The following is an 18,537-nucleotide window of genomic DNA, read 5'->3' on the forward strand; positions in this document are numbered from 1 at the left end:
CACAGGGTGCCCGTGCCTCACTTTACTCAAGGGTGCCCGTGCCTCACTTTACTCAAAACTGCAATTTATGCTTCCAATTCATTCATTCCCTGACTTCCNATTCTACAAGAACCACATTTCATTATTTTTACAACAGTTTTAGTTCTACCATCCAATTCCCTTTTGTAAACCACTTCAAATNCCCCCTACTCAAAATGTTTTCTTCATAGAAATTTTTTGTTACTTGGTGAAGAAGTTCAATTGACATGGTAACATGTTGACCCTCAATTCTCCGAACAACTTTCTTTTCGCTTTCTAAATTCTTAACCTTTCTCAATGTCCAAAGTCAGTGTTTGATTTGGCACACAAAAAAGAGAAGCACAATCACCACAATAATAACCACACCAGAAACTAAAATACATGCAATCCAAGTAAAAGAGAGTGAAAAACCACGTAATGGTGCATTTAGACTTTTGATTGGTACATCAGCAGAACCGCTTGACAGAGTAGTTCCTCTGCCATTTTCACGCCAAGAGAATAGTTGTTGAGTTAATGTCCCTTGAGCCATATACTGGTACACCAAAAACTTTTCGTCACCTTGAATACAATGTCCTAAAAAGCCACCAAGTGAATGTGCCTCACTTTACTAACAACTGCAGTTTCTACTTCCAATTCATTCATTCCCTGACTTCTCCTTCTACAAGAACCACATTTCACTCTTTTTACAACAATTTTAGTTCTACCATCCAATTCCCTTTTGTAAACCACTTCAAATCCTCCCCTACTTAAAATGTTTTCTGCATTGAATTTTTTTTGTTTCCTTCTGAAGAAGTTCAATTGACATGGTAACACGTTGACCCTTAATTCTCAGAATAACTTTCTTTTCGTTTTCGAAATTCTTAACCTTTCTCAATGTGCACCCGCAAAAGACAAGCACAACCACAACGATAATAACCACACCAAAAACAAAAATACATGCAATCCAAGTAGGAGTGAGTGAAAAACCAAGTGATGGTGCATTTAGACTTCCAATTGGTACATCACTAGATCCGCTTACGGAGTAGTTCCACTGCCATTTTCACGCCAAGTGAATAGATGTTGAGTTAATGTCCCTTGAGCCTTATACTCGTACACCAAAAGCTTTTCGTCACCTTCAATTTATGCTTCTAATTCATTCATTCCCTGACTTGCCATTCTACAAGAACCACATTTCATTCTCTTCACATCAATTATAGTTCCACAGTCCAATTACCCTCTATAAACCACTTGAAATCCTCCCCTATAGTTCCAATTCATTCATTCCCTGCCTTTTTTTTTGTTTTCTAGATTCTTAACCTTTCCCAATGTCCAATGCCAGTTCTTGGTATGACACATGCAAAAGAGAAGCACAACCACCGCGATAAAAAACACACAAATAAACACAATACCTGTCGTCCAAGCAGGAGAGAGTGAAAAACGACCTTATGTTGCATTTGGACTTCCGAGTGCTGCATCACCAGAATAAAATAAGAATTTCAATATAGGATAGTTTAGAGGTTACATCTTTCCCCAGCAAAAAATAAGGTTAGTTCTCCATCGTCATGGAGAAACTAGGTGAATAATGGAATGAAAGAGATACAAACCCTAAAAAGGAGATAAGGAGAGCTGTCACCATCTCTAAATCTACCCCCAAAGGGGTTGAAAGTGTGTTTCTGTGTCTAAGACATCAAAAGATACAAACCCTAAGACTTTCTAGCCTTTAAATAGGGCATAAAAATAACAGAAAACAAGTCCAAGCCCAAACAGATCATAAAAATAACATAAAACAGGTCCAAGCTCGCGTCCCTAACGCTCAGCGCTCAAAAACAGCGCTCAACGGTTTGCCTCACTGCCATTCAGCGCCCAAAACCGCTGCTCAGCGCTCTAGTCAATTGGTTGACTAATTGACTTTTCTAGTTGACTTTTTTGGTTGATTGGTTGACTTTTCTGCATTCTATTTGACTTTTCAAAACTTGAAACTTTGCTTGTCCTCAAGCAAACAAGATGAAACTTAGTCTTCAACAAATCAACACAATGGTTCAATCACATTCAAAAGCTCTTTCTATCAAGATAAGTAATCACTCAAATCAACTTACCAATAGAATTTAGTCAAGATGTGCACATGCTTTGATTCAAATTACTCATCATGGTGTTCACATAATAACATAATATTCCAATAGATGCTATTCTAATGAATGATCAATTAGCTAAGCATAGTTATAATCATAGATTCATGGAATTCTTCCTCACCAAGTGTTTCACTTAAGCACTCAAAAGTTTTTCACTCAAAGGTGTATAAAGGTCACTGCTTCCCTCTACTATCCACATGTCACATAAAACAAAGTTGCCTTTCATTTGCCACAATCAAACATCATCACATACACATGTCATCACAAGAACTTTTCAAGGCTTATAATGTGGTTGGGCTAACAAGGAAATTGGTTTTTCTAGATCACAAAACCCTTGAGTTAAGAGAATTATCTATACATTCATAGTTCAAGCACAGACTCTTTTTTTACCAATCTCACTCATTCCCAACTTTCCCTTTTCTTCACATTGAGCTTTTCTTTTCATGCTTTGCTTTTTCTATCATTTTCATCTTTTCTCATGCATTTTCTTTTCAACACATAAGCTCAATGTCTAACTTTTATTTTCTTTTTCAATTCTCCCAACAACCCCAAACTTGAACCTTTAACAATACCACAAAAATATTTCTCAGCCTAACTCAAGGAAAAGATTTTCAAAGCAAGGGTTTTCATCTTGTTTAAGGCTTAGGTTCAAAAAGGGTAGAACATAAGATGTTCTTTTTCATGTGGGATGAAATTTTATGCATTGGCTAAGAAAGGGCTTATCAAAAACAGCCTTGATCATATGACACATACATGCAATTCAATCAATCACAGAAACTCAGGCAAAATCATTCATGCTTTCACATAGATAGCAAATATATCAATAAGAACTCTGGAGCTCAAAAACCTCACACAAGCTTATTCCAATCATTCAATCAAATACCCTACTTAGCCTCATAATCACAATCACAAAACCACAATGCATTTGTTCACACAGCTTGTGAACACCACCTGTATATCAGCATATTGTGCAATCTCAACTTCATCAATATCAAAGCATTATCAAGCAATACCCATCATGCAAAAACCAATAGTAACACCACTGCATCATATATAGTGTCCAACCAAGTTCATCAATCCTACACTACTAAATAGAAACAAATAAATACAAAAACAAAAGATAGAAAATCTTGTTCTAGTGAGCATCCATCAGTAAATGCTATCTCATCTCCTTCATAACTGAAGCTTCAGCTGCTCCGACTCTGATTCCTTCCTCTTGTTTCCCATAGCCTTGAGCCTCTTTTCTAATGAGGAGGTCATCCTTGCATCAAGTACAATTCACAAAACCACAAGAAATCTCATTAAGCGTTAGTAAAATACATATACCCCCAATGACGCCACCGCCCAGCGGTGAGTTCACTGCCCGGCGGTGCGCGGTTTACACCCCTCTCTCTTTTTTTTTTCTTTTTTTTAAAACATTTTAACCCTTTAAAGCTTCAAATTCAACTTTCAAAATTTAATTTTTATGCAATTTCCAATCAATTATCTCACATATGCGACTAGAACAAGAATTAAAACATGCAAAAATAAATCAATCAACTGGGTTGCCTGCTAGGTAGCGCTTGTTTAACGTCACGAGCCTAACCCAAACCTTTCTAGCACCCATCAGTATGTGCAAACCTTACCATCACCCATCAGTAGGTGTACCTTCCTGTTGATAACTATCTAAAAACCGTTATTTTTATGCTAAAATATGATATCAAAACACACCCTTTGTGGCTAAGAATGAGCTTAAAATCAAGTAAAACACTTAGTTGAGTCATTGGAGAGTCAAAAGTTGGTTTTAGAGATATTATGCTTGTTTTGGCATTGTTTTGCAGGGTTTTAATGAGAATTGAAGATGAAAGTGAATTAGGACGGACTTAGACTCAAGAAAGAGGAAGAAAAAGGAAGAAAAGAAAAGTCTATGAACCGTTCAGCGGCCAAAATCAGTGCTGAGCGGTTAGAGCGATTAGAGGGAAAACGCTCACCGGTAAAACTGAATGCTGAGCGGTGGCGCGACTAAGAAGCAAACCGCTGAGCGGTTCACTTAGGCGCTGAACGATTATCTGTTTTTATTTGGCTTAGATTCTGTTATCTTTTTGGTCTATAAATAGACCTAGTGCGATTCAAATTGGAATCTTTTGGCCAGCAGAGACGTCTAGAGTTGTTCTACACACCTTGGAGGAGGTTCCTTGGATGCTTAGGCTCCAATCTACCAAATTAAGGGTTTATTCTTCCATTCTTTCATTACTTTCATCTAGATTCAACATTTCCATGGTGAACTAAACCCTAGGTTGTTGGGGAACAATGTAATCTTTTACAACTCTTTTATATCAAAATTCTTATCTTCTTTATATGCTTGCATATGCTTACTTTATCAATTGTTGGGTTCCTTACCTTTGCTTAATGCTTTTATCATTTAACTCATTCGGTAAATGTTGTTTGTCTTTATTGATACGGAGACGTAAAGTAATGTCATGAACTGGGGGGAATTCCTTGGTTATGCTAATACTGCCTAGAGATAGGGGTAGGACGATCAATTGTATTTTGCTTCTGTTTATCATGCATTATTAGTTACTAGGGGAGGCTAAAGATAGCAAGCCAGTAATTGGTAGTAGGCTCTTTTTGCCAAGAGATTGGGTTTATGGTAGACTAAGAAAGTTTGCATGACAATATGATAAATAAGCTAAGTAGATAAGAAGAGTAGATATAAGAGGGTGGATTAGATGGAATTGTAAACCCCAACAACTCCGTTCATCCATAGTCTTTTCTAGCCAATTGATTCACTGCATTTTGCATATTTACTTTTGTTCTTTGCATTCAAAACCCTAAAATTAATTTCTTCTCAAGTCTTATGCGACTGGTTTACATGAAAGTTAAGGCCTAAGAGTCCTTTGGGAAACGATACTTGGACTTACCCATTTTTTATTACTTGATAACGATCTGGTACACTAGCCAGGGACTTAACACCTGTATCCTTTAGTAGATACCTAAATCTTTTAGCATCCCTCAGTAGATGTTATCCCAGTGGCATTCATCAGTAAATGCTATTAATGACATTCATTAGTAAATGTCTAATCATATAGCATCCATCAGTAGATGCTAATCTTTCTTAACATCCTTCAGTAGATGTTGTCATCTCTGCCATCTGAAGCAGCATGTAACCTAAGAAATAAAAAAAATAAAATCAAATGAAATAAAATCAAATAAAATCAGAAACTGGGTTGCCTCCCAGCAACTGCTTCTTTAACGTCATTAGCTTGACCCGATAAATCCCAAACACCCATCAGTAGGTGTTGATATTCTATGTTGGCATTCTTCCTTCCTTCATGACACCAACAAAATCTCGAAACTTTCCTTGTCACCAACTCTAAGGATTCTCAATCTCAAGAGTGCACTCTGTTTAAATAAATGAAAATTAAAACAGGAAGATAAAAATAGAAAAAGATTTTTTTTTCATTTCTTTTATATATATAAAGAAAAACATAAGAACAGAAAGATAAAAACAGAAAGATAGATAAAGAGATAGAAAGTCTAATCACTTAAGAATCACACACATAGAATGGTTATACCACGAGTCCCCGACAACAGCGCCAAAAGCTTGATAACACTCTGGCAAGTGTACTAGATCGTATCAAGTAATAATAAAATGATAAGTCCAAGAATCGTTTTCCCAAGAGACTCATGGCACTAAACTATTGTGCTTTTGCTTAACCAATCAAGACTAGAAGAACAATAATTTGGGGTTTTTTTAATATAAAGTACACAAAAGTAAACATGAATTCAATTTGATCAATTGAGGTTAAACACAACAGTGGATGGATGATGTTGATAATATGAGGTGGATTTGTTTTTAGCGTTCAGATTTCACCCAATCACTCTCATATATCTACTTTTCTTATTAAATTCACTTTATTATCATATTGTCATGCAAACTTTCTTAGTCTACCCTAAACCCAATCTCTTGGTGAAAAGAGCCTATTACTAATTACTGGCTTACTATCTCTAGTCTCCCCTAGTAATTAGCAATGCATTATAAATAGAAGCAAAATACAATTGATTGTCCTACCCCTATCTCTAGGCGGTATTAGCTTAATCAAGAAATTTCCTACCAGTTCATGACATTACCGTACGTCTCCGTATCGATAAAGACAAACAACATTTACCGAATGAGTTAAACGATAAAAGCATTAAGCATAGATAAGAAACCCAACAATTGATAATATAAGCATAAGCAAGCACATGAATAAAATAAGAATTTCAATATACGAGAGTTTAGAGGTTACATCTTTCCCCAGCAACAAATAAGGTTAGTTCTCCATCGTCATGGAGAAACTAGGTGAATAATGGAATGGAAGAGATAGAAACCCTAAAAAGGAGAAAAGGAGAGTTGTCACCATCTCCAAATCTACCCCCAAAGGGGTGCAAAGCGTGTTTCTGTGTCTAAGCCATCAAAAGATGCAAACCCTAAGACTTTGTGGGCTTTAAATAGGGCATAAAAATAACAGAAAACAAGTTCAAGCCCAAACAGATCATAAAAATAAGGTTTAATATATCATTTGGTCCCTACTTTTTGGGGTTTGGTTCAAAATGATCCTACCTTTTAAAAAAGTTCAATAAGGTCCCATATTTTGTTAAAAATTGTTCATTTTGGTCCTTTTTGTTAACACCGTTAAAAATCCAACAGTACAAATGCCAACGTGGCCAAACTTGAATGAGGTGTGAATTTTATAGATACGTGGCACGTTGCACTGGGTAAATATTTTAAAAAAATTAAGATGGCATCTTTCACCCTTGGAAAATCCAGGCCACCCATGTCCCCCATTCCACCATGACCAAGGAGACTTGTGAACCCAAAAAACTCAGAACATTTCTGGGATTGAATCGGAATCCGTCGACCCACCAACGTTGCCACCAAGAAAACCACCACCACTCGGCGACACCCTATTCAACCCCTCCTCACCATACTGATCGTACACGGCTCGCTTCTGGGGATCACTCAAGACTTGCTTCACAATTCAAATCTGAAAAAGAAAAACCACCTAAACCCACCTCAGAAAAATCAAAAATTGGAAAACTTTTAAATATCAAACTACCAACTGATGCTGTCAACCAAAAACCTATCCCAGCCTTTTAGATTCAACCCAAGAAACTCAAAATTGAAAACCCTAGAAAAAAATTGCAATTTTACACAAAACACTACACCATCAAATTTGAATAGTGTTCTCAAGTACTAATTATACAGTTAAACATTCAAATTAGGGCAAAACAAGAAAACCCACAAATTAATAACAGTTTCCCATCCAAACGCATCATCAAAATTACAACTTTTAAGGAGAAAACAAAGAAAAAAAACTCAAATTACTTCAAAAAAACTAAAATTTTTGAAATGGGTATACTGCATTGACATACATCATATGCTTCTCAGATTTGCTTGAATTTAGCTTCAGCATCTTTCTTGTTGTTAGGGTTTTGTGCTCTTTGTTCACTACTATAAAATTCAAGAAAGAGGGGTTATTTGGTATTTGTTTTATACAGGAAAAACAGCATCATGATGATATCACGTTCATTTCATTCAAAAACAGAGAGGTGCTGAGAGGAATAGATGTCGATATTCTTGCTAGTTACAAACCAGATGTGTCATCTATTTATCATTCTCACTCTTTTATATAAGTGTAATTTCACCTAGTTAATACTCTTTTTTATTGTCAAGTTTTTGTTGATGTTATTACTGCAATATATAACTCTCCATTAATGAAAATGAAAGACTATGAGAGAGAAAATGGGGAATGTTAAAGAGGAAATGATGACCTTACATCATCTTAATTTTTTTTTTTAAATATTTACACACTACAAGGACACGTGTTTTTAAAACTTAACAGATCACTCAGTTTTGCCACGGTGGCATTTGCACCGTTAGGTTTTTAATGGTGCGAGCGAAAAGGATCGAAATGAACATTTTTTAACGAAATATGGGACCTTTTTGAACATTTTTAAAAGGTGGGATCATTTTGAACTAAACCCATAAAAGTAGGGACCAAAAGATGTATTAAACCTAAAAATAACATAAAACAGGTCCAAGCCCGCGTCCCCAGCGCTCGGTGCTCAAAAGTGGCGCTCAATGGTTTGCCTCACTGTCGCTCAGCGCCCAAAACCACCGCCCAGCGCTCTGGTCAAAATTCTAGTCAACTGTTTGACCTTTCTGGTTGATTGTTGACTTTTCCGATTGACTGTTGACTTTTCTGGTTGACTGATTGACTTTTTTGCACTGCAACCCTTGGTACTTCAACCTTTCTTTCAATTCATTCCAAAAACCTACAAAATCAAGGGATTCTAATGTTAAAATCAAAAAACATGTCCTCAACTCTTTTATTCTTAAAACTAAAGAAAAATCATGAGTCAAAAAAAGTTTCTAAGTCAACACGGGTTCATTTGATATCAAAATTAAGTATAAAAATAACGGTTTTTCAACCGTTATCACGCACTTAGTGACTTTTTTAGGACATTATATTGAAGGCGACGAAAAGCTTTTGGTGTACGAGTATATGCCTCAAGGGACATTAACTCAACTTTTGTTCTCTTGGCATGAAAATGGCAGTCGAACAACTTCGTCAATCAGTTCTGGTGATGTACCAACCGGAAGTCTAAATCCACCATCAAGTGGCTTTTCACTCTCTCCTACGTGGATTGCATGTATTTTGGTTTTTGGTGTGTTTATTGTTGCAATGGTTGTGCTTGTCTTTTGCGTGTGCCATATCAAAAACTGACATTGGACATTAAGAAAGGTTAAGAATTTAGAAAATGAAAAGAATGTTGTTCCGAGAATTGAAGGTCAACGTGTTACCTTGTTAATTGAGTTTCTTCGGCAACTAACGAAAAATTTTAGTGAAGAAAACATTTTGGGTATGGTGGATTTGGAGTGGTTTACAAAGAGGAGTTGGATTATGGAAGAAAAATTGTTGTGAAAAGGATAGAATGTCGTTTTTTTAGAAGGGGGAGTAAGGGAATGAATTAGAAGCAAAAATTGCAGAGTGAAGTGAGGCATATGTTGCCCTGATAACGGTTTAAAACACTGTTATTTGCTATTTGATTTTGATACTAAACGCACCCTTTTTCACTTATAAACTTGCTTGGACTCCTATGTTTTCAATAAATTGTGTGAATAAGAGAGTTGAGGTTGATTTCAACAATTTTCTAACAAATTCCCCTTGTTTTGACAGAGATTGAAGAAATACCGGAAGAAGAAGTGAAAATTATAGAAGATGGAGCTCAAAAAGGGACAAAAAGGCATTAAGAAGAGGGAAGACCCGAAGCCCAGGCGACAAGAACGAGAAAACAACGCAAGCCATATCACCGCTGGTCGCCTGAGCGGTGGCCCCGATGCCCGGGCAACGGACGCTCGAAGGTTGGACGTCCAAAACTGACGCCCAAGCCCAACATGAACCCCAATTCACGCTTGGGCAAGCTCCCTACTACACTTGAGTGTAATTTCACGTGGAGCTCCCTACGCATTCTGGAGCACTTCTGACACAATTTAAAAGACCTTGGGGCTCTAGGTTTTGCATCCCTGGCAGAGAAGAGCATAGCAATACACTCTAGGTTTTCATTAATTGTTAGAGTAATTCATTTGGTTTATTTTTTCTTATACAATAGCATTATCTGTGAGTTGCATGAGTGTCGGGAGGTTCCTTTCAATTCAGGTCCTTGTTGAATTACTCCTAAGGGTTATATTGCTCAGGGATGAGGGTATGAGTCTTAGTCGTCTTAACCTCTTGATCTTCACATCTTTTCACCAGGAATGCTAGGAATTATATGAACTGATAATTAGGGACAAGCTTATTTACCAAGGGATCGGGTTTAAGTGGTTTAGTGAGGGATGTTGGGATTAATGAATAAAGAATAATTCTTATATACATGAGAGGGAACTTGGCGAAATCTAACCCCAACAACATACGCATCTCATTTAAATCAACCTCTATTCATGTTTGTGCTCTTTTGCCACTGATCAATTTTATTCTATTTTATTTTATTATTTTTGCAATACAACCCATGATCTCTTTTATTTTAAGTCTTAATTAATCTTGTTTTCACACAACTGTTCAGCGCCGAGAGTCCTCTGGGATACGATACTTGGTCTTACCATTTTATATTACGTGTGCGACTCGGTACACTTGCCAATTTGCCCCAACAAGTTTTTGGCGCCGTTGTCGGGGACTCACGGTTTAAGCTATTCTATTTGTGTGATTCTTGATTAATTTTGGCTTTATTTTATTTTATTTTTCCATTTTTTTTTTTTTTACAATTCCTAACACTAGTGGATAAATAACCTTTTATAACGATCATATTATAACGTAGTTATAAAAATCAGTTATAATATCTAATGATGTGGCAAACTTGTAAATAATTTAAAACATATTATAACGGAATTATGAATACCAGTTATAATATAAAATGCGGTGGCAAATTTATAAATAAATTTAAAACATTTATAACGGAGTTATCTAACTTTGTTATAATACATGAGTGGATAGAAAATTTTGATAATATATTATGCCTGCTTTTGAGAAACCGATTATAATATCTCTTTAGCTATCTCGACTTCATCAATGGGTCGCATCATCTTCACACAGAAACCCTAACTGGCAGGGCACCGTCAGGTCTCTCGGTTGTAACATTTCATCATAAGAGCACATTTTCATCAGAAGCTTCTCACTCTCTCTCGAGAATTTTTAAGTCGTAAGTCTTCATTTCTCTTCACATATCTGCCTTTTCGTTTCACTACTCATCCAACCACATCTACTGTTAGGGTTTCTCACATACCTTCACCTTTTTTGCCTTTACCTTCGATTCCATCGATTGAAATATCATTTTCCACATTTTCCACCGATTATAATCATATTGTACTGATCATAATCCCTTTCCACCGACTAAACATTGATTTACACGGATCAAGGGAAATCGTGTCTTTGGTGCCCTTAAGGTGATCTATATGCAATGCTACTTGGTTTGTTCCTTATTTATTAGTTGATTAATTGAATAATTGGAAATATGCAACGGGAAATTTGTCTTTGGTGGATATGTTGCTTCTTATATAAAGATATGGACATTTGCATTTGCACATTTTTTATTTAGAGCATGATGGTTCATCAAATACTGTTATGAAAGATTTACAAATACCATGGTTACTAACTTGCTAAAAAATGATAATTGTGTATGCTTATGAGACTTGTTATTATAACCTAGGTGCTCTCTCGAATGTTTGTTTTCCTTTCTAAATAATGATGATCTACAAAATACTTGTCTTGCCTCTCACCTTCTCCATGGTTTATCAAATGTTTGATGGGAAACATATTCTTAATGCATCATGTCTTCTATTCTTACAGTAAAGAGAACGAAGATCTTTCAGCAAAGGCAAAGGCAAAGGTAAAGGCAAAGTTTATCATATCTTTGTGCAGTTTACCACAACCTATGTCACTTGGGGATATAACAAGGACTTGGGATATAGCAAGGACTTTCAAAACATGGGATCACTTTCTATAATGTAATTAAGTTACATAAAACTCAAAAGCATTGAACCTTCTATATCTGAAGAGTTTGATTGAATACTTTAAGCTCTGGTTGTTGTGAGTGAAGGATACAACACAATAGGGAAATGAAAATTTTGTTGTTGTCATTAGGAATTGGAATACCCACAGCTTAGAAAAGGTTAGGTGGCATCTTTGCTCTTGGCTGCCAAGCTTTATGGCTAAGTTTACACCAAGATGCTTTCAATGAAACTATGTTCAGAACAAACGTGACTCATTACTACCTTGCGACAATCTTCCCTAGCCTCTTACCTGCATATAACTATCTCCGAATTGAGTTATACATTGTTTGCTTTTGTGCATAAAGTTTTTATAATATAGTTATAACAGAGGCAAAGAAAAGAGAAAATGAATTTAACAAGTAATGTATGAGTTAAAATGATTGATGATATATGTGTAATTGCTGGAGTATAACATGAATATGGAAGAAATGGACGATGCTTCTAAAAGGAACATGGATAAGCTTGAAGAGGTAGGAAAGGACCTGTTGCTCTAAAAAGTTAAAAGGATGAATGTGAATACATTTCTGCCATATGAACTCGACCAAACCAATGCTCAAGCTCTTGACAGGTCAGTACAATCATATTCTCAACATTCTTTTACTACTATGTGTGTGTTTGAAATTAGTAGCATAACTTTGCGGATAAAAATACTTAGTAGCATAAAGATTTTAGAAGATTATTTTATATTATATTATATTATATTGTATATTCTTTTGTTGATTATATATTGAATGCTAATTTTGAGAGGATTTTTTTTTCTGAAGGTTGGCTGAGCAATTATATGTTGAGAGGCAATTGCGTCTGAAAAGGAAATCTATGGAAAAAGGAGGAGGACCTTTCATTGAAACTATATAAGTTCCTTCTCGAGAAATCAACAACTGCACATTATGAATAAATGTTAGTCTTATGTTGAAATATGTTTGATGTTTTGGGTTTGTGTAAATCCCAATTGCAAGAACAATGAATACTTTGGGGTTCTATGTAACTGCCATTTGGAACCATGAAACATGTTACAAGGTTCAATGCTTTTGAGTTTTATGTAACTTAATTACATTATAGAAAGTGATCCCATGTTTTGTTCTGTTTTGTGTTTTAAGATCTCCTTACTCCAACTTCTTTGTTTATATTATTAAGCAATCACATATGGTGAGAAGTAATATTTAAACAATACAAATTATTTATTATAGAATTTAATAATTAATATTATCATTGTTAATAATGATTCCTTCCTATATTATTATTTGATTTTTTTTAAATATTACATATTATAACGTACAAAAACATCTACGTCATAATAGATAACATATTATAACGTACAGAAACATCTACGTCATAATACACTCCACCCTATTAAAACGGACATATTATGACGGACTTCAGAAACTATTTTATAATATGTTTAACATATTATAATGTAAATTTCTGCTCCTTTATAAAATTCGCAGACTTACTACGTCGCCCAAAACTATATCCCTAGTAACTACGTTATAAAATGTCATTTTTGTACGTTATAAAATGTCATTTTTCCACTAGTGTAATCTCTATTTTTATTTTTTTTTATTTTTTTTTACTAACAATCTCCCTCTAAGAAGTTTTGTGCGGGATGCAGGCGGCTCAAGGAAATTTTAACCACTGGTGCGGATCTCACTCAAGGATAAACCAATCTCAATCTGAGTAAGCAGGTGGACTATTCAATAGACCACCACAAGTTAGCAGCACTACAAAGCTTGAAGAGACTCTCCAACAGTTCATGAAGGAATCTCTCTCGTTTTGGAAAAACATTCAGGCCTCATCACAAAATATAGAGACACATTGCAGGTTCATAAGTCAGAGGCTAAATGATATCAAAAACAACAAGAGGCCTCGAAAGGATTACAAGGTATTTGCTAATAGAAGTGTGATAACGGTTGATTTAACATGTTTGTGTGTGTATATTTTGTGAACAAATCAACTCCTTCATAGCTTTTACCTTGTTTTATCCTCAAGTTTAATGTGTTTCCTAGTTTTCTTGTGTTTTATTTAGTATATGCTTGTTTTTACCTCTAATCTCTTTGTTTGAGTGCTTGAAATAAATGAATAGGAAGCAATTCTAGTGGAGGAAAACAAGCAAGAACTCAAGGGAACATGTTTTGGGACAATAAAAGATCAATTTGAAGCAAATACCCATTATGGACGCCTTTGGAAGCGCACAAGAGTCTGAATTTTAGAATGCTGGGCGCCCCTGAATTTTATGGTTTTTTCGTCAAATTCCCTTGATTTTGTAGGTTTTTGGAATGATTTGAAATAATGGTTGAATTATCAAATGGTTGGAGGGCTGAAAATTCAATCAGAATGTTGAAAAGTCAACCACAGTGCAGAAAAATAAAGTGCTGAAAAAATTTGTTGGGGCTGAGCGGTACCTGAGCTGTACCTGAGTGCCAGCCAGCGCTGAGCGGCACCTGAGCTGCAGTTGAGCGCTAGCCAGCGCCCAGCGGTGAAATGGACCGTCGGGTGGTGGCGCGGCTTGGGGGAAACCGCCGGGCGGTGAAATTAGCTGGGCGGTTTGCATATGGGTCTGGACCTGTTTTCTGCGATTTTTATGATTTGTTTGGGCTTGGAATTGTTTTCTGTTATTTTTATGCCCTATTTAAAGGCTATAACGTCTTAGGGTTTGTATCTTTTGATGGCTTAGGCACAGAAACGCACTTTTCACCCCTTTGGGACTAGATTTGGAGATGGTGACAACTCTCCTTTTCTCCTTTTTAGGGTTTCTATCTCTTTCATTCCATTCTTCACCTAGTTTCTCCATGACGATGGGAAACTAATCTTATTTGTGTTGGGAAAAGTTGTAACCTCTAAACTCTCTTGTATTTGAATCAATTCTTTTTATTGATATATGCTTACTTCATTAATTGTTAGAGTTTTCCTCTTTGCTTGATCCATACATCGTTTAACTCAGTCGATGGTATGATCCTTAATTTTGTCGATATGGGGACGTACGGGGATATCTAGAACTGGAGAAATTCTCCCAAAGGTAGTATTGCCTATACATAGGAATATGTAATAATATGAAGATTGGTTGCATACACACTCCTGTGCTTCAGAATTAATTATTAAGGATGCTAGGAATCGTATGAACTCGTAGTTAAGGATAGGCTTTCTTACCGGTGACACCGATATTAAGTGTTTTAGAGAGTGGCATTAACATTAATGAAGAAGAGGAATTCTTATATGCATGAGAGTGATTAGGTGAAATCTAACCTCAATAACAAATCCATCTCATATTATCAACATCCTTCACCCACTTTTGTGTTTAACCTCAATTGATCAAATTGCATTCATGTTTATTTTTCTGCACTTTACGTTCAAAAACCCTAAAAATATTTTGTTCTTATAGTCTTGATTGGTTAAGCAAAAGCACAACAGTTTAGTGTCGTGAGTGTCTTGAGAAAACGATACTTGGACTTACCATTTATTATTACTTGATACGATCTGGTACACTTGCCAGTTAGTTAACAAGTTTTTGGCGCCGTTGCCGGGGACTCATGGTAGAATTATTCTATGTGTGTGATTCTTGACTAATTAGACTTTCTATCTTTCTATCTCTTTCTATCTATCTTCCTATCTTTCTGTTTCTATCTTTCTTGTTTTTATTTTTCTATCTTTATATATAAAAAAAATATAGATATATCTTTTACTGTTTTTATTTTTGGGCTAATTTTGTGCTCTAGTGCAGTGTTCTTTAGTGTATGCAGGATAAAATTTTTGGTACTAGGAGCACAAGATCATCAAGAGACAGATAAGGAAGGAGAATTGGTTCACCAACAGCTTGATGTGAAAAGTTACAAACCCAAACCTGGCATAGTAGTGAAATTCAAGAATAGGTTATGGGTTGTCAAGACTATCAAAGCAAACAAAATTCTGAAGATGGAGGATCCTTAGAGTTGGTGACAAGAAAAGTCTCGAGATGTTCTTGGTGTCATGGAGGAAGGAAGAACACCAACAGAAAATATCAACACCTACTGATGGGTGTTTGGGCTTTACCGTGTCAAGTTAATGACGTTAAAAGAGCGCTTGCTGGGAGGCAACCCAGTTTCTGATTTTTTTCGTTTTGATTTTATTTGATTTGATTTGATTTTATTTTATTTTATTTTATTTTAATTTTCTTTTTTTGGGTTATGCACTGCTTCTGATGGCAGTAAAGATTAGCATCTACTGATGGATGCTATATGGTTAGACATTTACTGATGGATGTCACTAACGGCGTTTACTGATGAATGCGACTGGGATAGCATCTACTGAGGGATGCTAGAAGATTTAGGTATCTACTAAAGGATACAGGAAGGTACACCTACTGATGGGTGAAGGTAAGTTTTGCACCTACTGATGGGTGCTAGAAAGGTTTAGGTCAAGCTCGTGATGTTAAACAAGCGCTACTTGGGAGGCAACCCAATTTTCTAAACTTTTCTTTTTAAATTATGTTCTATTTGCTTCTGTTTTTAGAATAAGTATTCATTTACTTGGTTAGACACTATATCTGATGTAGTGGTTTGGTTTTCATATTTTTGCATGATGGGTATTGCTTGATGATGCTTTGATATTGATGAAGTTGAGATTGTACAATATGCTGATATATAGGTGTTGGTTCACAAGCTGTGTGAACAGATGCATTGTGATTTTGTGATTGTGATTATGAGGCTAAGCAGGGTAATTGATTGAATGATTGGAATAAGCTTGTGTGAGGTTTTTGAGCTCTAGAGTACTTATTGATATATTTCCTATCTACTGGAAGCATAAATGATTTTGCCTGAGTTTCTATGATTGATTGAATTACGTGTATGTGTCACATGATCAAGGTCATTTTTTATAAGCCCTTTTCTAAGCCAAATATTTCGTCCCACATGAAAAAGAGCATCTTATGTTCTACCCTTTTTGAACCTAAGCCTTAAATAGGATGAAAACCCTTGCTATGAAAGAGTTAAGTTGAGATATATTTTTGGGGTATTGTTAAAGGTTCAAGTTTGGGGTTGTTGGGAGAATTGAAAAAGAAAAGAAAAGTTAGACATTAAGCTTATGAGTTGAAAAGAAAATGCATGAGAAAAGATGAAAAAGATAGAAAAAGCAAAGCATGAAAAGAAAAGCTCAATGTGAAGAAAAGGGAAAGTTAGGAATGAGTGAGATTGATAAAAAGAGAGTTTGTGCTTGAACTATGAATGTATAATAACTCGCTTAACTCAAGGGTTTTGTGATCTACAAAAACCAATTTTTCTTTGTTATCCCAACCACATTATAAGCCTTGAAAAGTCCTTGTGATGACATGTGTATGTGATGATGTTTGATTGTGACAAACGAAAGGCAATTTTGTTCTATGTGACATATACATAGTAAAGGGAAAGAATGTCTCTTGAAACACCTGTTTGATTGAGTGAAACACTTTATCTGGTGAGGAATGATTCCACGAATTCATGATTATATCTATGCTTAGCTAATTGATCATTCATGAGAATAGCATCTGTTGGAAGATTATATGATTATGTGAACACCAGGATGAGTAATTTGAATCAAAGCATGTGCACATCATGACTAAATTTTATTGATGAGTTGATTTAAGTGATTACCTATCTTGAAATAAAGAGCTTTTGGACGTGATTGAACCATTGTATTGATTTGTGGAAAACTAAGTTTCATCTTGTTTGCTTGAGGACAAGCAAAGTTTCAAGTTTGGGGTTGTGATAACGGTTCAAAAACAGTTATTTTCATACTTAATTTTTGCTTGGAACATGATTTTTCTTTAGTTTTGTGAATAAAAGAGTTGAGGACATGTTTTATGATTTTTTCGTCAAATTCCCTTGATTTTGTAGGTTTTTGGAATTATTTGAAATAATGGTTGAATTATCAAATGGTTGGAAGGCTGAAAAGTCAATCAGAATGCTGAAAAGTCAACCATAGTGCAGAAAAACAAAATGCTGAAAAAATCCGTTGGGGCTAAGCGGTACCTGAGTTGTACCTGAGCGCCGCCAGCGTTGAGCGGCACCTTGATGAAGGTTGAAAAACAGTTATTTTCATATGTCATTTTAGACCGAATTACGCCCTTTACTACTTGAAATGAGCTTAGAATCAAGCAAAACTCAATAAATGAGTCTGTAGAGAGTCAAAACCTGTTTTAGCGATATTATGCTTGTTTTGCATTGTTTTGTAGCATTTATGAGAAAATGAAGAATGGAGTTGAAGATAAAGGTCGTAGACTCAAGAAAAGAGAAGAAAATTGAAGATTTGAAGAGTCGACGCACCTCCCGGCGGCAACGTACACCGTCGGGCGGTCCAGGGCGAGGAATAGGTAGTGGCGCTGGCGTTGGGCGGTTTTGAGGGAAACCGCCGGGCGGCACCTTACACCGCCGGGCGGTGGTCCGCTGGGCTTCGGCTTGTTTTCTGTTGCGCTCCTCACCTATAAATACCTCTATTGCGAGTTCAGAGTCATTCTTTTGACAGGGGAGAATGGCCAGACCTAATTTTGCTCTCTAGAGAGGATCTCTTGGATGCTTAGGCTCCTTTTCATCTTTTCTAGGGTTTGATTTTCCATTCTTTTTCCATTTTCCATCTAGATTCACCATGTCCATGGTGAACTAAACCCTATTGTTGTTGGGGGAAACAATGTAATCTTTTGATACTCTCTTTTATTGAAACTCTTGATTATTTATATGGTCTCCATATGTTTTGTTTGTTAATTGTTGGGTTCTCATATGTGCTTAAGGCCTTTATCGTTTAACTCATTCGATAACTGATGTTTGTCTTTATTGATACGGGGACGTACAGTAATGTCATGAACTGGTGAGTAATTCCTTGATTTTGCAATACCACCTAGGG

General features: G+C 35.9%; 1 protein-coding gene across 1 annotated transcript in view; it reads left to right on the plus strand.

Moving 5' to 3' along the window:
- Positions 1-7,667, plus strand: part of LOC111242568 (probable glutamate carboxypeptidase LAMP1) — a 15,841-nt gene extending 8,174 nt beyond the window's left edge. Inside the window, exon 5 of the transcript XR_002669759.1 lies at positions 7,647-7,667. The gene's annotated coding sequence lies outside the window, so the exon portion shown is untranslated. The remainder of the gene's footprint in view (positions 1-7,646) is intronic.
- The last annotated feature ends 10,870 nt before the right edge of the window (positions 7,668-18,537 follow it).

Source organism: Vigna radiata, chromosome 9, assembly GCF_000741045.1.
Source record: "Vigna radiata var. radiata cultivar VC1973A chromosome 9, Vradiata_ver6, whole genome shotgun sequence".
Taxonomy (NCBI): Eukaryota; Viridiplantae; Streptophyta; class Magnoliopsida; order Fabales; family Fabaceae; genus Vigna; species Vigna radiata.